This window comes from Hippopotamus amphibius, chromosome 1 (genome assembly GCF_030028045.1).
Source record: "Hippopotamus amphibius kiboko isolate mHipAmp2 chromosome 1, mHipAmp2.hap2, whole genome shotgun sequence".
NCBI lineage: Eukaryota > Metazoa > Chordata > Mammalia > Artiodactyla > Hippopotamidae > Hippopotamus > Hippopotamus amphibius.
Window position 1 is genome coordinate 129,105,064 of NC_080186.1, and position 24,452 is coordinate 129,129,515.

Sequence of the window (24,452 nt, forward strand, 5' to 3'; positions counted from 1 at the left end):
TCTTCCCCTGGGTGCCCAGCTCCTAGCCACCTGGAATCAAGCTAGAAGAGGGAGAAAGAACCAGCTTCAAGGGGAAAGTCTGGATAATTCTGAATCTCGTCTGAAAAGACAGAGGGCCCGAGGCTTAAGCCACAGAGAAATCAGTTCAGGGGTTATTAATTAAAAAAAAAAAATCAGTGAAGCTTTGGAAACCATCAGAGTGGATTTGCTCTATTTGAAGGGATAGATGGAGAGGAAGAAGAGGTAAGGAGGAGGGTCTTGGGAAAAGGGGCTCTTGGGGTAGGGAAAATAATACCCACCCTCTAGATGAAAACATGGAGCCTCTATGGGAGAAACTCTCTCTTAAATATCAGGATGTCAAGGCTGCTGTGCTAACCACGCAGACCTCGGTGAAGCGGAGCCTGGGTGGGCAGGATGGCGAGGGTTGTGCCGGGCCTGGGTTGCTAATCCAACATAAGAGAGACAGGTGGTCAGATGGGCTGCCCTGTCTGATACATGGAAGGGAGTTTCTGCAGAAGCTTGACAAAAGAGAGGGAAAGGGAATTGGTTCTGCTGAGTGTGTTTCCAGCACGTATTACTGGTGATTGACACACCACACTAAGTCATTTGTCACTGTGGGCCTGCCCTGTGCGATGTGCGTGCTGAGCTGTAGAGACGAAGGTGACAGTCCCCTGGACCTCTGAGGTCACAGCTTCTGGGGGAGGCTATTGTAGGCTGTGCATCCAAGTCACCAGCATCTTGAAATCACAGCAAGAGGCTCCAAGCTGGTCTTGCAGACTCTCGCTCACCAGCAATTCACAAAGCAACATAGGTTGTTTCAAAAAACTATAAATCAGATCACGCCTCTCTACTCCCCTGATGGAAACCTTTCCAAGACTTCTTGTAGTTAGAAAAACATCCAAGCTCCTTATCACCATCCATATGATGTGGCTCTGAACTTGGCTCTCACCACTCTCTGCTTCCCTCTGGGTGCCTCAGCTTCAGCAGCTTCCTCCTTTTGCCCAGAACAGGCCAAGCTGGACCACACCACAGGCTGTTTGCACTGGCTGCCCCCTTTTCCAGGAATTCTCTTCCCCTACATCTTCCCACGGCTGCCCAAATGTCAGAGAGGTCACGAAGCCTGATCATCCTACCTAAGGCAGTCACCTCCTTGCCACCAGCTTTTTCCTATTATCCCTTTTTTATTGTAGTGAAAACACATCACTATCTGAAATTATTTTGTTTATTCATTTGTTTATGTGCTTATTGCCTGCTTTAGCTCACCAGGATGGAATGAGTGAAGGTGCAGGAACCTTGTTCTTTTTATTCCCTGTGTCTCCCCAGAGCCTGGAGCAGTAACAAATGATCAAAAAGTGTTGGTTGAGTGAGTGAATAAATAGATGCTATAATGAAGAGGTTTAGAAAAAGGAAAAGGTGGTTGCCTCTGCCAAAGGAAACAAACATTGTCTTCAGAGAGGAGCGGTGTTCGAGGCAGATCTTAAAGGGAAAGCACTATTTCACAAGATGGGGGACAGCAGAAGGGCCACAGGGGAAACAGCATGGAGACTGCACAAGGCAACAGAGAGCCTGGGGCGTTCAGGGAGTGCAGGCTGGCCGGCTGGCAGGAATTCCACCGCAGGGGGGGCTTATAAGGACACAGGTAGGACTTTGGACTTGATCCTGTGAGCAATGGGGCTGTGGCAGTTTTTCACATTAGGTGGCTGGAAGAGCTGGGATGTGTATCCTGGAGAAGAGAAGCCTCCAATGAATGACCTTTGTCTCTCTGCTCTGTGGGCAGAAGGAGCAGATGAAACAGCAGCCCTTGGACCAACAGTAGAAACAGAATGAGACAGATTTTGGCTCTGTGAAGGGTGGTTTTTCTAAAGGATCCTAAAGGATCTGAAAAGGCGAATGAGCTCCATGCAGATGAGATTATCATCCATTCATATTCAGTGTTGCTCCTGGGGGAGGAGGAACTGTCTGGGACCTGACTGGCCACTGATGTATTAGTGGACGTGATTTGTGTCACTTCTCTGCAGAGGCTCTCGGCCAGTGGGTCCTTGTCATTTCACTTTCCTGTCTTTCATGAGACTGGCTCTGTTCAGGAGATACACCAGGGAGAGTTTGCTCCCTTACTTTGGGTCCTAGCGTAAAGTCTCAGAAGCCCAGCCAGCCCCTCGTGGACACATAATGTGAGTGAGAGATAAATTTGATTTAGGCCATTTAGATTTCTGGAGTCATAGATTATCATGGTCCCTTGGTCTTCCTTGCTGAGTCAGAGCTTCAGTCAAGCTGGTTCCAGCACTTATGATCCGTGACAGATTTTCAAAGATGACCACAATACGGCCCTGGCTCCTTTGCAGTGTGACAGCAGGTCCCATTGAGAGTGGAGTCCGTGTGCCTTCCCCTAGTCTGGGCCTGCCTTTGCTGGATAAAACCCAAAGGAAGTGATGTGTGGCATTTCTGAGGCTAGGCCTTTAAGAGGCCTTGATGCTTTGGCTTTTAGTCTCTTGGGTTAATGCCCTGAGGCCACCATGCTGTGGAGACATCTGAAGGACCACATGGAGGGAGAGGCCCTGATGCCCCAGCTCTTATAGCCATAGGGGTGAACTCAGTCAAGCCCAGCAGAAGACCCACCCAGCCAACCCACAGAACTGAAGGAAATGACACATTCTTGTTTTATGCCAGTAAGCTCTGGGGTGGGTTGTTACAAAGCAATGAATAACTAGATCAGGGGCCTTGGGAATCAGTTCACATCTCTAAGCCCAGTTAGGAAATAGGCTTTTGTTTTTGTTTTTTTTTTTTTAAAGAAAAAACACATTAAAAACCATTGTTTTTATTAATTAACATGTGTTAAGTTCACACATCAAAATACAGATTACAAGCATTCAGAGACATTCTTGTTCTTCTAAATATAATGGTCTGAGAATTATGGTTTTTGTGGTTTACAAAACGGAGGCTAATCATTTAGTAAACATGGATGGACATTAATTTTATGACCTTTTACTGAAGGGTTACCTATACTTTTCTTGGATATCTGTGAAGATGTCTTTATTTAAATCATGTCAACTCACAATTAAATAAGCATAACAGTAAGGTCTGCCTCGAAGGGTTTGGATGAGGCTCATGTGAAAAAAGAAATGAATATTAAATTCATTCATTCTTTCAACATATGACCCTGGACCTACTATGTGTCAGGCACTGAATTAACTCTGGGATACAGTGATGTACAAGATAGACAAAAATCTGATGTGTTAGAAGGCATAAAAAGACAATCAACAAACCAGATTATTTTAGCTAAAGAGAATTGCAACAAGAAAAGTAAAGCAGGGTAATGTAATTGAGCGTGACTGGGGGCGGCACTTTGTTTAAGACAGTTGGAGAAAGTTTTTCTGAGCATGTGACATTTGAGCTGAGCCAGGAATATGAAGCTAAGGGAGAGCAGTGTCCTGTGTAGAAGGAGCAGTACGTGCAAATGTCCCAATGTAGGGACAAGCTTGGCCTCGGCAAGGAACATGGGGAAGTTCATCATGGCTGAGTATAGGAGGGAGAGGGACCATGGTTGGAGACGGTATTGGTGCAAGGTCATGGTGAGACATGTGAATTTCATCCTAAATGAAATGGAGTCACTGGAGGGTTTTAATAGAGAAGTGACACCCTTCAGACACTGTAAAGTGAGGCAATTCATGTCTGGACCCCCAACAGATTGGGATGACATTTGCAACCCCTTCCAGCTCTGACAGTTTCTGGTTCTGTACTAAAGATCTGAAGCCCTTTGGAAACTAAGTACTGTGCTCATAGAAGAAGTCATCATTATTTCTGATATGCTCCCCATTTTGCAAGAGGGCTTTAGGATCTGATGGCTTCAAATTTCTCCTTGCTCTGAATATGTAAGAACCATCTTTCAAAGGAAGCTGAAAGAACCTTCTCATTCTGAGGAAACCCAAACCACTGTTTGACCCAAATAGGAAAAAAAAAAAAGTGCTTTCTTTGCATGAGTGATCTCTGCCGAGTCTGACAGCTTAAAATTGAAAAAAAAGAAGACTGCGACAATTAAGATAACGAATGACACAGTATAGTGATAACATTTACTGAAGTGGTCTGCAGAAAATTCCAATGAAACCCACTGGTTTTGGTTATCAGTTATTTCTTGTCTCTGTCCAGAGCTCTGAGGTAGCTCTGGGTTGTGGTAGGGCATCTGAGACTGTGATCCGAATGTGTGGGGTACAACATTTCCTGACTGTCATGTGCTCTGATATTGAGAGAGACGTTGGAAAGCTCTCTGGGCTGGAGTCCCCAGCCAGGTGCGGCAGTTTCCCACCCCATTGGGGCTACTCCAAGGAGCCCGGATTTGGCTATTTTCCCGGTGACTTTAAGATTGCATGATGCCCCAGTTCTGGCTCACAAGAGAGGAAGGAACACAATTTGTTGAGCAGCTACCATCTTCTGTATACTGTGCTGTGTTCTTAGTATAACACATCATCTCAAATAATTCTCACCACAGCCCTGTGAGGTAAGTACTATTATTTCCCCTAGGTTGCAGATGAGGAAACTGAGGCTCAGAAAGTCAGAGTTTTCTCTGAGGTCCTGCTGGGGGATTCACTTGACTACCTCTAAAGCCCTTGCTTTTTACTAGTCTGCTCTCCCAGCCCACTCCACTAGAAAATAGACTGTTCTGTGGAAATCCAAAGTAGGAGATGATGCATTCATACTGGGTCTCTAGCCAGCCAGCCCACCCTGTGGATTTTGTACTTGTCAGCCTCCTTAATGGCAAGAGCCAACTCCTTAAAATAATCCTCGTTCTCTCTTTCTCCACATTCTACTGCTTCTGTTCTCTGGAGAACCCTGACTAATGCACAGAATAGGAGCTATTAGCTGTGTCCTAAAGCAAAGATGGGAGAGAATATTCAGAGCAGCTGGGGGATGTATTGGTGGACACAGGCAGCCCGGAACTGGGGACTCCTGGAATAAAGGAAAAGCCTGGTCCAGGAATTGTGCTAGGCTAATCCTCTGGGAGCCTGGCTGGGTCATTAACCAGAGTCCTGGGAGGAAAGGAATTTGGAGGTGAGGCTGGGGCCAACTCAAGCAGTCTTGGGCAGCTTGTCCCTGGTCCAGGCAGGGGCAGAGAGCAGAGAGCTGTTGTTTACCACAGTCATTTCCAACCACCACCCCCTTCCCCGGCCTTTGTCCTTGCTTTACCCAGCTTAAAGGCTGGAAAGTCAAAGACTAGCTTTGCCAGCCCCCATTATAGATAGAGACTATCATGTGACCCAGTTTGGCCAATGAGACAAAGGGGAGGTCCTTGGGGGCGGGGTGGGACATTTCCCACCTATAAAAGGAGAGAGGGACCCAAGGCGCACCTTCTCCTGCTGCCCTGCCTGCTTGTTCTGCTGCTACTTTCTTTGGACCGTGCAGCTGAGAGAAACGTTGTGACCGTGAGGGAAGAGCTAGGGAAGAAATGGACTCAGAACCCACACCCTGAAGGGCTCCTGCACCAGCCCTGGAAACACCAACTTACCACCTTTCTCCCTTTGAAGTAGTGAAACACCCACTGTGAGTCAGGGTTTTTATGATTTACAGCTGAATACATCTTGCATCCAGGAGGAAATATACACATGTGCAGAAAATATGATCCCATCATCAATTTGCTGCTTTTTGAGAAAATGGTGACTCAGTTTCCTCTGTTGGGGCATTCTTCCTTTCCCCTCTCCACTGCTCCCCTGCCAAGTTCAGCTTCAAGTGCCCAGGCTGGATCCCATGCCCCTCCTGGAAGCCACCTTCACCTGAGGCCCCTTCACTATCAGAGCACCTGTCACATGGTCTTCCAATGGCCTCTTTCTAGCAGGGGGTGCTTCTTGGGGGCAGGAAGAAAGGGAGAGGGGAAGGAGCCAGTGACATCTGTCCCCCTTTTGGACGTCCACCTCTCGTTTGCCCAGACCTATCACATGACCATCCTGAGCTACAAGGGAGACTTGCAAAGTGACAGTGTCACCCTTCCAGCCTCTGTGTGGACGGCACGCAAAGGAGAAGAGGGCTGGGAATGGAAGTACTGGGTTGGCCATGAAGCAGCATCTGCCACGCATGACAAAATATATTTTTTAAAGTTCTTTGGTATATTATTATTAGTTTTTCTAAATGGAAATACTTTCATTATTATTATTATTTTTGATTCTCAAAGCAATAAAGCTTGTAAAAATTCAAACCATATGGCTTTAATAAGTTTCCTGAAATCTTATTCCCCCAGACACAAGCTGATGAGTAATCTGATCTATCTCTCATTCCAGACAATTCATACACATATTTTTAGACATTTATTTGTAAAAATGGGATCATATCACATATACTATTCTGCCATCTACCTCTTTTGAAACATAAGAGTAGCATGGACATTTCCCCATATTTATGCAAATAGACCTAATGTAACTCTTCTGAAAGGTGACATAGTTTCTCTGTCTGTCATCTATTGTTGCAAAACTAATGACCACAAACCTAGTGGCTCAAAACAACACACACATTTATTGTCTCACAGTTTCTGTGAGTCAGGAGTCTGGGTGCAGCTTAGCTGGGTCCTCTATTTGGGGTCTCTTAGTAGATTGTAACCAAGGTGTCAACTGGTTTCAGTTCTCTTCTGAAGGCTTGAGTGGGGAAGGATCTGCTTTCAAGTTTACTTACCGAGTTGTTAAAAGGATTTCTTTCCTTTTGGGTTGACGGCCTGAGTTCCTGAGTGAATGTTAGCCTGAAGCCATCCTCAGTTCTTTGTCCTATGGCCCTCCCCGACATGGCAACTTGTCTCATCGAAGCCAGAGAGGCAGAGAATCTGCTAGCAGGACGGAAGTCAGGATCTTTTGTGATCTGATCACAGAGTGATACCCACTCAACTTTGAGGTGTTCTGTTGGTTAGAAGCAAGTTATGGGTCCTGGCCACACTCAAGGGGAGGGCATTAAACAACGGTGTGAATACCAGGAGCCAGAGATCACAGCGCCACTGTCTGACATGCTGTCCCACTTATTTAATGATTCTCCTATTGGTGAACATCTAGGTTGTTTCTAGTTTTCTCCCCAGTACAAACCATGTCATCATCCTTGAATTGGCATCTTCCTGAACTGGTCCAAGATTTTCTCTGGAAAATTCTTCAAGGTGGAATCTCTAAATCTAAGAGCAAATAGATTCATGGGTAAGTGCTTTCTCAAAGGTTGACCAAATGCATACTTTCTGCAGCAGCCATTCGTGAATGTTGACTCTTCCCACCCCTCTCTCTGACACTGACCATTTAACAATCTGTTAAATATTTTTCAATGTGATGGATATCTCTGTGTTCTAGTTTGCAATTCTTTGTTTCTCAGTAAGGTTGAGTGCATTTTCTTATGTTATCATTTACATGTTTTGGTCAGGATTTTTTGGTTACCAGGAACAAAAAGCTATTTGAACTCCCTTAAGTTTAAAAAATAAAGAATAAAAAATAAAAAAAAAAAATTTAAAAAGGAAGAGACTGTTTTTTGTAAGAACGCAGAGCAACTCCAGAAACAAATCACCTCCTTGCCTTATGGGAAGCTGAATTTCACCCATCCCCACTCCCTGCCGCCACTTCCTTCACTGCTTGCCCTCTGGGGACCAGGAGGGGTCTCTGTTTCTCTCCACTCTGCTTCTCTCCACCCATTGGCTCCACTCCCTCACCTTCCTTACTAAGCTCCGCCACTTAGAGGAGAAAGCTTCCTCATTGCTTTCTTTTAGTTTAAAAAAAAAAAACCACAAAAACACAACCAAAAAAACCATACTTGGTATGAAAATTTTAATTAATAGAGATGTGCCTAAAGTCAAATGTCATAGTGTCATCCCCACCCCAATCCCTTCTCTCACACGTATAGACGTTCATGATTTGATATGCATCCTTCCAGTGTTGTTTGTTTTTTTGTCTCTGTGAATGAAGATGATGATAGCTCCCAGCTACTGAGTGTTTAATATGTTCCTAGTATTATTCTAAGATATCAGGTTTTAATAGTCAAAAGACAAACTTTTGAAGACAATACAGTTATTCCTGGTGTTATAGATGAGGAAACCGAGGTTGAGTAATTTGCCCAAGGCCATACGGCTAATAATGTCAGAGCCAGGATTCCAACACAGGCAATTTGAATCTCAAACACACACACAGACACACACCACGAATTAAAAAAAAAATGTTTTTAATATAGTTTTAAAATACAGTTTAAAATATCACAGTTTGTTTCCTGCATTTTTCATGTATATGTAGATTGAACTTCATTCTTTTTTTTTCTTTTTTTTTTTTAATCTATTTTATTGGCTGTGTTAGGTCTTTTTTGCTGTGCGCGGGCTTCCTTTAGTTGCGGTGAGTGGGGGCTACACTTCCTTGTGGTGTGCCGCTCCTCATTGCCAGTGGCTTCTCTTGTTGCAGAGCACGGGCTCTAGGTGCATGGGCTTCAGTAGTTGCAGCACATGGGCTCAATAGTTGTCGCGCACGGGCTTAGTTGCTCCGCAGCATGTGGGATCTTCCTGGAGCAGGGATCGAACCCGTGTCCCCTGCTCTGGTAGGCGGATTCTTAACCACTGCGCCACCTAGGAAGCCCCTGGACTTCATTCTTATTAATTCCCAAATGATATCGCATTATATGGAAGGGAAAATGTGTGGGGCAAGCGATATGCCCAGTGCTCTTTGATTCTCTCTTCTTCCAGTGTTGCCTGTGTGTGTCCTTTGCCCATTTTTCTATCAGGTGCTTTTCTTTTCCTTATGGACTTCCAAGAGCTCCTTGAATATTGTGTTTTCTGTCATCTGTTGTGAATATATCTTCTCATTTTGTTATCTCTGTGCCTTGTACTATAAAGAAGTTTTAAATCACAATGTGATTTTTATCTGTTGATCTTTTATCATTACTGACCTTCGTGTCATGCTGGAAAGCACCTTTCTCAACTCAAAATTATAAACCCTTTTCCCTCTTTATTTTCTCTATTTCTTTTCATGGCTTTTGTCCTACATTTAAATATCTGATCCATTTCCCTTTATTTTCTCTATTGCTTTTATGGTTTTTGCCTTATATGGAACTATCCTGTCCATTTCAAACTTGGTTTTTAAAATCAAGTTAATCATCTCTCAATTAATTAACCCAACACAATCGATTGATGAAGCCACCCTTTCGTACTGATCTGAGGTGTCTTGATGTCTTATCACATCATTGTGTGCAGGGTTTCCGAGCAGGGACACTGGAGTAGGACAGACTTGGGCCCCACTCTGCTACTCACGGGCTGTGTGAGCTCGAGGAGGTTAAGGTCTCTGAGCTTATGTTTCCTGATGTGTCAAGTGGGGATCATCAGGGCTCCTGACCCACAGGCCTGCGGGGGATGCGATGAGGCAGCATGCTCAGAGCACTCAGTGAACATCTTCAGGATTATGACTTGCTTAGTCCCCGCCTCCCACTTTCCAGGAGCCTATATCTGGGCCCTCACTGTTTCTGTCTGCTTCTGCCCCAGAACCACACTATTTACATTCCCCTACTTCTATAGCATATTCTAGTATCCGCTAGACTGTAAGCTTCTTGAAGACAGGGACGGTGTCTATATCTTCAGACCTGTAGAATAGGTGCTCAATAACAGCCACTGAAAGAATGAATGAGTAGTACGAGCTCCCCTCCTTCTTTCATTTCTGGAACATTTTCTTGGCCATTCTTGAGCACGTTTTTCTTCAAATTAATTTTAATTAATCTGCCAAGACCTTCTCCCAAGCGCTAATGGGATTTTTATTAGTATTACAACAAATTGATGGGATAATTTGAGGAGCATCAACCTTACAACCTCAGGAACATGATCTACACGCTCTCATCCCAGCCCTCCTTTGTTGAGCTTTGCTAAGCTGTGTTGGTCTTGCCTGCTTGCCTGTAAGTTTCTTCCTGGGTGGTTTTGCCATTTCTCTTGCTCTTTTGAAGCCGTCTCTCGTCTATTATAGTGAATGAGCACCTAGGATCTCGGGTTGGATTCCCTCCTGCTGGCATCTGTGGTTCAGAGTACTGGTGTCCAGTGGACCTGAGTGAGAATCCACTTAATAAGTGTGTGACCTTGAGAAATCACCCACCACCCTGAGTCTCAGTTTCCAGGCTGCTCCACAGACTCACTGTGAAGGTTAAGTAAGATCTTGTAGGTAACGCTTTTAGGATGCTGCTAGGTAATGTGCAAATATGCAGTAAAAATCTGCTATTAGGATTCCTTAGTAATTTTAATGACAAATACTTTATAACTCTAAATAATGCACTATCATGCTCGGTGTTTTATTGTTACTGTATACAAACAATATTTCTAATGCCTCTGCTTACCCTGTCTTTTTAGTAGCCGGGAGACCTTTCTGTTTACTAAACACATGTGTCAAGCACTTAGTGTAATGACCTTTCAGATTCTTGAAGGGGATGCTGTGAAGAGTGACACTGGTCTGCCTAAGATCAGATGGAGACTGGACCTGGGGGAAAGGAAATCTTGGGAGGGATGAGGAGGGTATATGTGGAAGATTTTGGGGAGTGAGAGAGAGGGCAGGGGATAGGAGAGGAGGGCAGAGCAAAAGTATTAAATGTCAAGGGGATTTGGGAGGAAAATCTCACCCCTTCCTATCTACTCCTACTCACTTTCATGGCTCCCACGTGTGCTTTTTGTTTTTGTGGGGTTTTTTGTTTGTTTTTGTTTGTTTTGATACATCTTTGTTGGAGTACCACCAAGCACTTCTCTGACACCAGCTGGGAGTCCTACGATTCAACTCAATTCTGACACTGTCTACCTGGATGTGGTATCAGATCCCACATCAGTCCTACAAGACTGTCCCCCTGCCCCACTTCAGATCCCAACTGCAAGTCCAAGATGTCACTCCTGCTTCTGACTGACCGGCTATAAATTAAAAGTTCCCGTGACCCTCTCCTTGTATTTGATTAATTTCCTAGATTAATTCTCCCAGAACTCAGAGAAACCTTTTACTTACTAAATCTCCAGTTAATTACAAAAGGGTATAACTCAGAAACAGGCAGATGGAAGAGACGCACAGGGCAATGTATGGGGAAAGGGTGCAGAGCTTGCATGTCCTCCAGGAGGGCACCACTCTCCCCAGATCTCCAAGCATTCACCAACCCAGAAGCTCTACAAATCCAGTCATTTGGGGTTTTTATGAAGGACTCATTACATAGGCAAGATTGATTAAATCTTGGCCGTTAACGATTGATTCAACCTCCTATCTGGCTTCCCTTCCCGGAGGTGGGCGGGACTGAAATTTCTAACCTTTTAATCACGTTGGTTCCCCTGGCAACCAACCCCCCATCCTCAGGGGCTTTCCATAAGTCACCTCATTAACATAAATTCAGATGTGGTTGCAAGTGGTTTGTTATAAATATCAAGACACTTTTGTTGCTTTTAAGTCTTAAGAAATTCCAAGGGTTTTAGGGCTGTGTATCAGAAATGGGGACAAAGACCAAATATATATTTCTTATTATAAATCACAATATCATAATAGCCAAGCAAGGAAGTTTTGAGCCTCCTCCTCCTTGGCCCAGACGTCTGTCCCAGTCTTTCCATGGGGCCCTTGACCCTCCAGACAGAGCAACTGGACCTACCTCTGAGCTGCTCCTACCTACAGTTGGTCCACGGAGGCTGCAGGTCCCTTGCAGGCCTCTCAGGCCCCCTGGCCCTGCAGAGACCTGAGTCCATCAGGAAGCCAGTTGGCTCCTTCCCACTCCTGGGGGTGGGGGTGGGGGTGGGGCGCAGGCAGTGGGCATGAGGTATTGGCTTACTGGTGCTAGAGTCCCTGCCCAGGGGGAACTACGGCCCTGTAGGTCTGAGTGTGGGGAGGGAGGCCAGAGGCTTGTTCCCTGCACCCGAACCCTTCCCACTGGCAGCTCCTGCCAGCTGGGCACCATTTCCCAAGCTCAGTGAGTTCACCAGTGTTGGAAGAATTTAGCTACCAGCACCACCCGCTCCCCTCCTCTACCCACCCCTACGTCCACCCTTGCCCCTACCTTTTCATCCATCCAGTCTGAAATTCAGCATCAAGTCCTTCTGATGACACAGCTTATTTCCTACCAACACCATGTGTAAAGAACTATATTCTTTTATTGTTGGGCCCCAAGTGAGTTTCCTAACATAGCTCCTACAGGACACATGCACTAGGACGTGTCGTGGCAGAAAACAGATGGTACACCTGATTGGGTAATTTGAGGAATGAGGCAGAGGGGCTGTTTCCAAAGGAGAAGGCAGGGTGCAGGGAAGCCACGAAAGATGGTGCGGCACCTTCAGCTGTCTACAGCTGAGCACCTTTACCTCCAGGGCTGAAGGGACAAGAGAGCTAGAAGGTTCCAGCACCAGGATACAGAGAGGGGGGTGGGGGGAAAGAACTGCTTAGAAGGAACTGCATCCTTGGGTGGAGGCAGCAACCATGCCCTTGGGGCCCCTCAGTGGAAAAGTGGAGGATACAGACCCAACCTCACTCTCCCCTGCCCTCTTCGCAGCACTGCCCATTGGCTGAGCACAAGGAGAAGCTAGGGGGCAAGGGAGCTCTTTGAAACCATGGGACTTTGGGGTGGAGAGAGGGTCTGGACAGCCAGGGAGAGGTAGGCTGCCGCTGCTGGGGACCACACATCAGTCTCCAGGAGAGTAATGGCGAACACACAGCACCGCCCACGTGCCAGGCTCTTGGTAAGGACTTCATTTGTACTCACGTATTTAATCTCCAGTACAGTCCTCTGAGGTAGGTGCTGTCATTGTCAGCATTTCTCGCAGGGAAACTAGGCTTAGAGACTTTAGGGACTTTCCTGGGGCCACCCAGCTATTGAGAGGCAGAGCTGGGACCTGGTTCCAGGCAGCCCAGCCCAGACACAACACTGTACTGTCCCCCAGCTCCCACATCAGGGACCCTAGGGGAGCTGCCTTCCAATGGCTCTGCACCGTGAAACGCACTAGGGTTGGGATGGACCCAGATGTGAAGGCAGGACCCCTAGTAAGATAAGATTACACTCAAGAGCTTTACAAAGGGGTGAGCCGACGGCAAGGTATCAAGCTGGCAGCAAATGGGAAGAACAATCAGGTTTCCTGCATCAGCTGATGGCCTGCAGGCCCCTGTGTGTGTTTCAATCAGCACTTCAGCTCCCTAGTCCCAGTGAGAGCCCTGAACCCAAGCCCTCAGCTGTGAAGTTGTCCTGTACCTCCAGGCCAGATGGGTGGCCAGATTCCCAAATGAGTGTCCCAGCTCCATCACTTACCAGCTGGGTCTGGGCTTCCATAACAAAATACCAAAGACAGCTGACATAACAAATGTTTATTTCTCACAGTCCTGGAGCCGGAAGCTGGAGATCAAGGCATTGGCAGGGTTGGTTCCTCCTGCGCCCTGCAAAGGAGAATCTGTTCACGCCACTCTCCTTGCCTCTGGTGGCCTCAGGCATTCCTTAGCTTGTAGATGGTGATTTCCCTGTGTCTGCTTCCCTCTGTATGCGTTTCTGTGCCCAGATTTCCCCCTTTTATAGGGACAACAGTCATATTGGATTAGGTGCCATCCTAGTGACTTCATCTTAATCATCTGCAAAGATCCTATTTCCAAACAAGGTCCCATTCATAGGTACTGGAGGTTAACAGCATCTCTGGGGGGAGGGAACACAATTCAGCCAATAACATTGTCATTCCAGCCACCTTGAGAGCCGAGACATTTATTCAGTCCTTCATTCGCTCCCTCTATACCTCTAATGAGTATCTATTGTGTACCGTGTCCTGGATGTTGGCGAGGCAAAGACATGGGGACCAGTTCCCTGGCGTTAAGATGCTCACAGCCCAGAGTGGCAAACTGATAAACAGGTAATGGAAGGAAGAGACAGAGGAGGGGTAATTGGGCAGGGATGGGGGTGGGGGTTGGGTAGCACAGGGGGATCCTGAGAATGGTTCTTATAAACAAACCTTCAATGAATCCATTTCTATTTATTGTCCAAGTCACTGGCCTCATGGTTGCTAGGCATTTGATGGGGGTGAGGGGGTTGGGGGAATAAGGGATGGAGTAGGGTGTGGAGGGGTGTTTCCTTTTTCTTTACTGCACAGGAAGCTTAAAAAAAAATAAGACTTCCAAATGCACTCCGAACTGATTCTCCCAACAAATTCTTTAAAAAATTCTCTTAAAACCTGAATCTGATGGCTGGGTTTTTCAAAAATCTCCTTTCCTACATTCCAATCCTGGCTCATATCTTGCCAGGAAAAGCATGAGCTCCCCTGATTCGACTCCAGCCCAGCTCCAAAGAGAGTGGTCTCCCCTACCAATGCTCAGCAAGAATTCCCCAGCACCAAGGAATGCTTCTCCCCAGAGAGCCTGTAGTTTCAGCTGGAGTCCTCAGAAAGACACTAGGATAAAAAGAAAAACAAAGTCCTATTTTAAGTATTTACTAACTGCCCAACACTGAGCTAACTTAACCTATATAAGTTCATTTTACCCTCATAAGTAGTCATACCTGATTTACGAGTGAGGAAATTGGGGCTTGGTGAGGAGAAGGGCCTTGCTTATAGTTACAAACAAGGCAACCATAAACAGCTGCTCAGGCCATGCACTGCACAACTCCAGACATTCATAAACTGTGTGAATTAGCTGGTAAGAGCCAGTGCCAAGATTTGAACTAAGATCTTACTGGCTCCCCAGCCCATGCTCTCAATCACTATGCCATGTGCCTTTTTGGAAAAGAAGTACTGAGAGGGAACTCAGAGACTACTTTGCCCAGAGGTTGCAAACTGGGGAGCTGAGAGTCGTGTCCAGCTTGCTTCATCTGTCTAGCACATTGGAGATGATATTTACAAATTAGAAGACTTCACATAAAAACCCAGATTTTTTTTTTTTATCTTCTCCTAAAATGTCAGACATTAGGCTAATTCTTACAAGGGGGCGTTTGAGGGAACTGAGTAATGTCTCTCAGGGCATGAGTTCTTTCCTTCATTGAAGTTCCCACACATCCTTTGGTCTCAGACACCTGCCCAACTCACTCATGTACATCACCTCCCCAACCCCCGCAGGCACAGGACTGTGTGACTTTTGAGGCAAATATCCAACACACATACACGAGTCCTTGCCTGCTAGGTACTCACCAAACAAAACACGCCTCCCTGCCTTTGCTTCCTCCCCCACATGTCCTTCTCCCTTTCTCCTCTGAGAGAAACTCCTACTCATTCTTTGAGGTTGGCTGTCACACCTTGATGAAGCCTCCTTCCATCAGCACCTCTGATTGCCCCTAAAGCATTACGATGAGCTAGATGAGCTATTCACTTGTCCCCTCTCCGGATGACGGGCTTCCTGAGGACCTACAGAATGGCTTTGATCTCCACATCCCCAGGGCCCAACATGATATCTGGCCCAGAGGCGACACAACTCTAATCAGCATTTATTCCCTTCTGTTTCTCTTTCCCTCTTCTCCCTACAGGCAGAAAAACAGGCTCAGGAAGGACATGTGACTTGTCCCAGAGCACTTAACACAGACCATTCGGAGAGCAGAAGGAGCCCTTGGTGACCACGCAGTCCCACTCTCCTGTTTTCTAGGATGGCTGGTGAGGGGAGCAGAAGCTGTCTCAAGGGCCGACAATTGGTCTTCTAACTTCTAATTTAGGGCTCACAGTCTCTTTTTCCACAATCAAATTCTGGCTCATGTCTTGCCCATAGCAGAAGTATGAGCTCCCCTGTCTAATTCTTCCCCATCCCAGTTCCAAAGAATGGGCTCTTCCCTTCCAAACCCAGCACAGAGGACACTTCTTCCCCAGGGGGTCCTCAGATTCAACTCGACATGGGGATCAGTACCTACTAACCTGCTAGTTACATTCCTCATAAGTTCTATTTCCTAGCAGAGTCAGGGAGTTTCTCTGGATTTCCAGAACTTTTAATAACATAGCTGGGCAAGAAAGGATGGTGGGGATCATTGACATTTTGCAATTCCCTGATCTAAAAAAACAGAACAATATCTATTTTAGTCTTTCAAAGTTGCTGACTAGGAAAAGCTCAGCCCAGTCACCCCCCAGCCCAACCACATTGCTGTCCTTATTAGTAGAGCACTGATTCTGTTCCCAGAACATCAAGCACTGCTGAGGTCCCCTGTGTGAAGGCTGGTCATAGACCCCGAGAGGTCTCCACTTGCAGGCAGCCAGCCAAGGCCTGCAAGGCTCACTCCCTTCCTGCACAGACTGCAACTTTCTTTCAGGGTCAGCATTCCAGATTGCAACTTGCACTGTTTCTCTTGCTGTCTTTCCTTTGGTGATGACCAGTCTTCTAGTCCTCATCTGATTCCGTTCACCATTCACTGAGCTCTTCTCAGACTTTTGGTTGGGGGTGGGCTGAGTTCTCTGACCTCACAGAGCTTAGGGTCCTGTGGGGGAGACAGAAAATAAGCAAAGAGTTACCACACAGCCAATAAATACAGTAAAGCAAAATAGTTACAGTGTGCGATGAGATACCATGAAAAGGGAATATGTAATGGGGAGTATTGAAAAAAAGTAACACAGATATTGCCATCCAAGAAGTGTGCTGCAATGCAGCCATTAAAGAGGGTGTTAAGAGCCCTAGTGACTGGTATGGAAAGCTGCTGAAGGTAGGCTGTTATCAAAGGCCCCCATCCAAAGACCATTAGGAGCACACAGTGAAAAAGCAGGTTTGTTTGTCTTACAACAGCAAGGGAGTATCTCCCCGAGGAACCACAAGGCGGGGGTGGGTTGAGAAGGTTTCTTAGAGACTTTGGCCTTGGATGATTCTAAAGTGGAATTAAGGCAGCAGGTTCTGGATTGGACATTGTCAGGGAGCCAGGGCAGTTTGGTCCCTGGGTGTCTTAGAGCACTTTATCTTGGAGGAGGCAGTAAAAAAGCAGGAATCATTCACATTACTCAAAGGAGGGGCTGTTCAGTTATTTTTGTGGCTCTGAATGGCTTTTTCTCTGCTGTGTTCAAAACACAGATGCAGTATGGCCCAGTCTGAGCCCCGCACCACTGGGACTCAGTTCGTATTCTGTGAGCATTGAATATCGTTTATATTCAGATGGGAACATCAGGGTCTGGCTGACAGCAGAGCCATTTTTTACTTTCACATTGATGAAAGGAAAAAACATTTCTAAATTTAGAAAAGGACACACATACACGTATATGTATGTAAGTATGATATGTTTGTATGACAGAAATTAAATAAGTGATTTATTAATAGTGCTTTTTTTTGTAGTTGACAGGACTTTGTGGTATTTTTAAGGTCTGGAAATTTCACATAAAAATAAGAAATTCTGGCTTCTACTGAATGAAAATGGGAAGATTTGCAACAATGAGCTTAAACAAATTTCTTTTCTAAAACAAGTTATACCAGGGTATTTTGAAAAGGAAGGTACTGGAACTTCCAAGCCCTGGTCTATGATGTTTAAAATCAGGAAATTTCATTAGGATGCTCCTCACCTGTATCTGCTAGTCATCTCCAGAGAATTTATCAGTAAGGAAAGGAAAGTCTGGGTTTATGGGAGGAGCTGAGTTCATCTGGCTGAAAGCCCCTGTGGACCCAACTACCCTGGCTGGGGATGGTGCTTCAGAAAGAAGAGCTGAGTGTAGGATGTTCCCCAAGGGAGCTGAAATTTGGTGCCAAGCAGGGGCACTTCTGCAGCATCAATATGGAGGTTCAGATGAGCCAGGGTGAGCTGCTACAGTAGAAAAGTGTCCACAGGACTGTGAAAGACTGGTGTTCAACAGTGACACCTTATGGCAAAACAGAAGCAGCAGCACTGGTGGATGATTTAACACTCCCTCTTCTCTCCATGATGTTTAGAAGCAGGACTGCACTCCACCTATGGACTAAGAAAGACTTCAGAGTTCTTGGACAGCTCAAAGAGTGAGGGAAGGCCTCTAAGTTCAAGCTGGTGTTCATGTGCATAGTGGAAAAATAAAAGAGAGAGGCTTTAAGCTGGCAAGTAGTACCAGGCATAACAGTAGAAAAGGATGCATTGGAAGGCCAGGCAACCTCCAATAAGCAGACCCCAGAAGGTCACTATGTGGCTAGCTAGGACATCAGGCCTTGCAGCCTGTTCTCCTGCCCCAGCAAGTGGACAGTCCGCCTAAGTTCTGTGACAAGTGCTCAGCTGACTTTTTCCTGGTGTGGTCAGTCCCGGCCTCTTTCCCAATGAGAAAGCCCTACACGACTGGACTTCACCTACCTCTCTGACTTCATCTCATAGCGCTTGGCCTCTTTCTCACTCTGCTCCAGGCACACTGGCTGTTCCATAAACACACTGTGCTCATTCTACCTCAGGGCCTTTGCACTTGCTGCCTTCTTGGCCTGATCACTTCATATGACTGGACCCTTCTCATCATTCAGGCTCTCCCTGACCACTCTATCTAAATGAGCATTCCCTCTCCCCTCCCAGCACCTTCTATCCCATTACCCTGTTCTATTTTCTTTACAGTGTATGCCACTCTCTGAAATGGTTCTATTTACTCATTGTTTTGCTCATTTATTACTTATCATCTTTTCAGTGGAATCCAAGTCCATGTTTGTCTGGCTTGTTCATTAGCAAATTGCCAGTGTGCAGAACTGGTACACAGTAGGAGTTTCATAACCATTTGTTGAATAAATGGTGACTACTTTCAGCCTTTCAGTGGAGACCAGTTCACAGCTACCTGACCCTGATTGATCTGTGGTGGGAGGCGTGGCAACTGTGCTGTGCTGGATGAAGCCCTAAACTTGGAGTTCACTCCCATCTCTGCCATTTTTTATCTGAATGCTTTGAGGCTCTGTTTTCTCCTCTCTGAAAGATGTGTAATGATTTAACCATATAGGCTATGAACTCACTTTTAGGGGGAGGGCAAGTCAATTTTTGGAGTGTTTGTGTAATCTGGAGGGGGTGGAGAACATGCTAGCAGCTTCGAGAAGCAGACAGAGAGAAAGCCAAAAAAGTACATTTTTTAAAAGCTCCATGGGCAAAGAACCGGACTTGGCCCCACCTTTCTGGAAGCCTGAGGCTGGCTTCATGCCAGGGGACACCATGGGGAATGGTGGGAGGGCCTAGTACTTGGTCCCCCAGGAGCAGAAGTGGGGAAGATCCCAAGTGTGAGCAGAGATGACTTGCTGAGTGAGGTGGGGCGCTGGCTTCAGGAGTTCCCAGGGGCAGGACACCCAGGGAGGTGTGGAGGGAGGCTGTGGATGTCCAGAAGGCATAGAGTCCCTGTGCTCTCCCAAATTTCAGTTCCTGTGTGTTCTGGGGAGTCTGGCTTATCTCCCTGGGGCAGGATTAGCTGCTCCTTCTCTAGTGCTCCCACTGAAAATGGCCCACACAGCTCTGAATGCCATCATCTGGTTGTATTGATATTTTTATTAATGTGTTTGCTTCTGTTCTAAACTTTAAACTCCTTGGAATTAAGGAAACATGAGTTTTCAACTTTTGTCCACAGGCAACATCAGGCAGGACTCCCTGTCCAGGGCTTCCACTGAAAATGGTCCACACGTCGGTGGCAGCAATTATCGGGTCGACTGGAATTGTATATTCACATGGACGCCCTTCTGTGGGCAGGGGTCATAAATTTTCATCTCATGTGCCCAGCTCTCAGCACATGGAATGGATACTCAGCAACGGTTTGCTGAAGGATACAGAATCCAGATTCCCATTCCCACGCACATCCTACGCATGGACACACAAGCATCGCTCTGCCTGTGAAATCTCCCTCTGCAACCTTAGATTAGAAGGACTTACAGCCAGGGTGGGGTTTTGCCTCTTTCAAAACACTTACTACCTTTCTTTTGGACAGTCAGAGTCAACAGAAGGATGACGTGGGAAGGTGATCATCTCTTGCGTTCTTACCTTCATACCCTCACAACGACGCTTTCTCTGACTGATAGAGGGAACCACTAAAGCTTAAAGCAGGATTTGAACCCAGGTCCAGGGAGGCCAAAGCCAGACACTGTTGATGCATCAGGCTACCTGAGGGGTAAGGATGCAACCCCTCTGATTCAGTGACATCAAGCTCGAACAGTCTGCCCTCCTCCAGTGTGTGTGGGGAGAAAGTTGTTGAAGCCCTCAGTCGGGAGCCTAGCAGAGCCAAGATTCCTGCAGGGGAGGTTGGGGGGTGTTTGGGCTCCTGGTGGGAAACCGCTGGGCCCAGGTTGTCCTGCAGAAGGGCACAGCTTCTGGAGGCCTCTAATCACCAGCTAATGATTGACGTGGTTACCAGGGCCCCAGACTAACAGGCAACAGACTTCCCTGTGACCTTACCTGCTGATCTTATCTGCAGCAGCAGGGCACCAGCCACACAAAGGCATTCCCTCTGGGACACATGCAAAATGCAGTCTTAGGGGGCCCAGTACAGCCGGAAGATGCTCCCCCCAAGTCTAGTCCCTGTCTGTCCTGTCCTTCATGAGCAAATGGCCCATCATCTCCCAGCGACACCCTATATCCCGTGTCTGTGATAACAGCACGTCTGCAGTGCTCTTCCCGGCCTGCAGGCCCACGTCGCTTTAGCCTTTCCTCTCATCCCTGGAGAGGTTTCCAAAGCTCAAATCAAATCTGTTCTGTCTCCCATTAGAGCCACTCCAAGGTCTTTCAGCCTTTTGCTAGGATCTCCTTCCTGGGCTGGCACCCTTCTGCTCTTCCCCAAACCTGCCAGGTGGGGACTTTCTGCGATGTCATGGGCTGAGTTTCCTGTCATTGTGAATATTCAAGCTGAGATTGCTGGGGTTTCTCTTTGCGACTCTGGGGTCTGTAGTTCTAGGATCCTCTGCAGAGGAAAAGCCCTGCAGAAGGAAGAATGTGGGCCCTGGAGTTTGCCCGCCTCTCCTTGGAAGCCGTGTGACAGTGGGCAAACTCTTAATCGATGTCCCTGGGCCTCCATTTTCTCATCTGTACAATGGGATGTTGACACCCACCTCAGGGCGATTGTGAGGATGGAGCAAGTGGAGGTCTGTAAAACCTCTCGCACAGTGCTGGGCGAGACCCATGGCAGCCCAGCCACATGGCGGTTGTGGGCCACAGGTAGATCTGCCACCTTGTGTAGGAGCCCCGGCCACAGGCCTGAACTGAAGCACTTTAGGGTGGACAGGAAGCCTGTTGCCCACTGGGAGGGCAACTCAAGCGTCCACTCCCTTCTCTCCCTTATTTCTATATTCCTTAGGTGTGGACTTCACGTTCCCCAAACATGAAGAGCAAGTGCAAAGGCCCCAGGGCAGGAATGAGCTTGAGGAGTTCCAGGAGCAGAAAGATGGCCATGTAGTGGGAAAGCAGTGGGTGAGGGAGAGAACAGGAGGATAGGTGGGCAGGAGAGCTGCCAGGCTTTGCACTGCTGCCACTACCGCAAAGCCCCTCCTCACCCAATCTCCCACCTCCTCAAATTCAGAACAGACTGCTTGGCTCCACGTTCCTTCTGTATCTGAGTTACACTCTCTCAGGAACATCACATGCTTTCTGATCTGTAAGTTATTTCTGGGCTTGTTTGACTCTGAGAGCCCTCAGAGGGCATAATAAGGTCTATATTTTCATCTCTGTGTCTCAGGGCCCAGAGACAGCTTGGCATGGGAAAGTTCTCAAGAGTGGCCAGCTGATTGAATCAGCTGCCACAGCAGGGCAGAGCATGTTAATAACGTAGGAACCTGTATCAAGAAGCACTAATGTTTCCAGCTCTAATGTGAATCTCATACCACACGAGGAACCAGAGCATCAGGCTATGTGCAGCTGATGAGAAAGCTCCTAGCATCACTATGCTTTCTCAGAGTTGGGTTGTCAAATGCCCATCTCAGAAACCTCGACAGACATTGGGGATTCCCTCTCCCACAGTCACTGCACCTCTTCCTTGCTAACGACACCCCAGTTTTATGCAACTGACACGTCTAACTCCAGAGGATGAAGCATGGTTCATTTAAGCTGATCATGTGATCTGGTAATCTACTGCTGCGTAACAAGTTACCCCAAACCTTAGCAGCTTGAAACAACAAGTCATCTTATACTCACAGGGTTTCTGTGGGTTCAGGAATCTAGGAAAGCCTTGTCCGGCTTGTTCTGGCAGTTGCAGTCAGATGGGCTGGAGCACTTGGGGCTGGCCAGGCATCTCACTCTCTTCACGTAGGACCTCTCCATGTGGAATCTCTGTGATAGCTAGTTGGGCCTCCTCGCAATATGGCAGCCTCAAGGTAGGACGGGTATGACAGCTAAGGATTCCAGCACTAGTGAACTGGGTAGAAAAATCTCCTTTTATGATCTAGCCTCCGAAGCCATGTGGTGTCATTTATGCTATATTCTATTGGTCAAGTTCCTAAAGTTGGCTTGACCTATAGAATTTAAGGGGACGCCCACCTCTTGATGAGAAGAGTGACAAAAATATGCAGATATCCTTGGAAACTGCCACATCATGTCATCTCTGCTCTCTTTTGCCACTGATTTGTTTAGGGTTGTTTATGCGATCTATTTCTGGCCAATGAGACATACAGGAAAGTCTACTGGAAGTTTCTGGGGAAGTTTTTTTCCTGCATAATAAGAAAGGATACTCTCTTTATGCCATCTCCCTTCCTTCCTTCATGGGATACATTTGTGATGCTTGGAGCTGTGGCAGTCATATTGTAAGCATGAGGGAAGATACTGCTGATAGAATGATAGGGATAGATTGGAAAGTTGGGAAGCATGTGGGTCTTTGATGACATGGTTGAGCTACTGCCTCTACCTTGGAATCATTTTTGATCAGATTTCTTGATATGTGAAAGTAATAAACCCCCACATTACAAGCACCTTTGCCTGCAGTTTCTGTTTCTTGTCCCTGAACTCATCCCTTCCTGGCTAGTGCAGTGATGAAATGCACAGGCTTTGAAACAAGATCTTTCTCTGCTTAAAGTCTACCTCTTCTTTTAGCCTCTTTGTGACCTTGGGCAAACCACTTGACCTCTCTGAGCCTCTGTTTCCTTCCTGAGAAATGAAGGAAATAACTCTGCCTATGTCACTGAGATGTTAGGAGGATTAGCGAGATCATGTATCTAACATACGACATGGAAACTGGCACATAGTCCATGTTCAGTAAATTGTAGCTAAGGATATGCAGTGATTTTAAACCCAAGTGGCAGGAGCTATCACCTTTATTATTCCCACAGTTCTGTGAGGTGGGTATTTACATTTTTGTTTTTGAGACAGAAAATGAGGGTTAGGAAGGTGATGTGATTTGCCATAGGTCATATGACTGGTCGGGGCAGAGCCAGGGTTTCCAGGTCTGACCGAGTCTGTCTGAGCCTTCTCTTGTTGGGTGTTTCATAATGACTCTCACTAAGCCTTTGTTTCCCTAGAGAACCAGCCTGTCTAGATGCTCTCTGGCACCTGTAGCTTCTCCACGATTCATGCTTCCCAGCTTCACCCTCTCTCAACTCTCCACTCCTGTTCAGTCTACTCAGCTGTAATCTCCCAAAGCTGCCTTCTCCCCTCCCCGAAGGCCACCACATGTCCACCCCTCCATCACTGGGGTCACTGCAGTGTCCTATGAATGGTCTTCCCATGTCCTCTTGTGGTCTCTTAAGTCCAGGGGATTCTTTTCAAAACCCAATCAGCTTATACCCCTCCAGTGACTCTCATCACTCCTGGTGGAAAGTGCAAACTCCCCACAAGGCCTGCCAGGCCTGCAGCCCCTTGCTGAGCCCTGCAGACTCCCCCTCCCCCCCAAATCAAAGCCTTGCCCCTGCTGCCCTGCCCAGAACCCCTTCCCCAGGCACCCGCCTCCTTCAGGTCTCACTTCTGCCGACTCCTCCTGTCTCTGTCTCCTGTCCCGTAACTTTATACCAGAGAACTTGTCCGTGTGTGACTCTACATTTGATTTCTGAGTATTTTCACACCTCACCTAGGTTGTGAGCTCCATGTGGGGCAGCGTGGGCTAGTGGATAGGAGGACGGGCGCTGGACTCAGACCAAGTTCGTATCCTAGTTTTCTGCTCCTTATGGATCTGTCCCATGGGTAAATTTTGCAGCTTTTTTCTGCCTTATTTTCCTAGCCTGAAAAAGGGAGTGAGGAGTGGACCCACCTTGTTGGGTTGCTATGAAAATTAAATGAAGCAAACCCATGTAATATTATTAGAGCAGAGCCAAGGTCCCAGGCCATTCTTGATAAATATGAGGGACTTACTTCTCTTGTTCTGCTGGCTGCGCCATCGTTCCCCTCCCGTCTGACATGGAGAGCCCCCAGGAGGTGCTCAGTAAGAACCTGCTGGTTGGACTTCCCTGGTGGCACAGTGGTTAAGAATCCGCCTGCCAATGCAGGGGTCACGGGTTCGATCCCTGGTCCGGGAAGATCCCCCATGCCAAGGAGCAGCTAAACCCGTGCACCACAACTACTGAGTCTGCATGCTGCAACTACTGAATCCCACGTGCCTAGAGCCTATGCTTTGCAACAGGAGAAGCCACCGCGCTGAAAAGCCCACGCACCATAACAAGTGAGAAGCCCCCACTCGCTACAACTAGAGAAAGCCCATGGGCAGCAGCAAAGACCCAATGCAGCCCCCAAAAAAAAAAAAA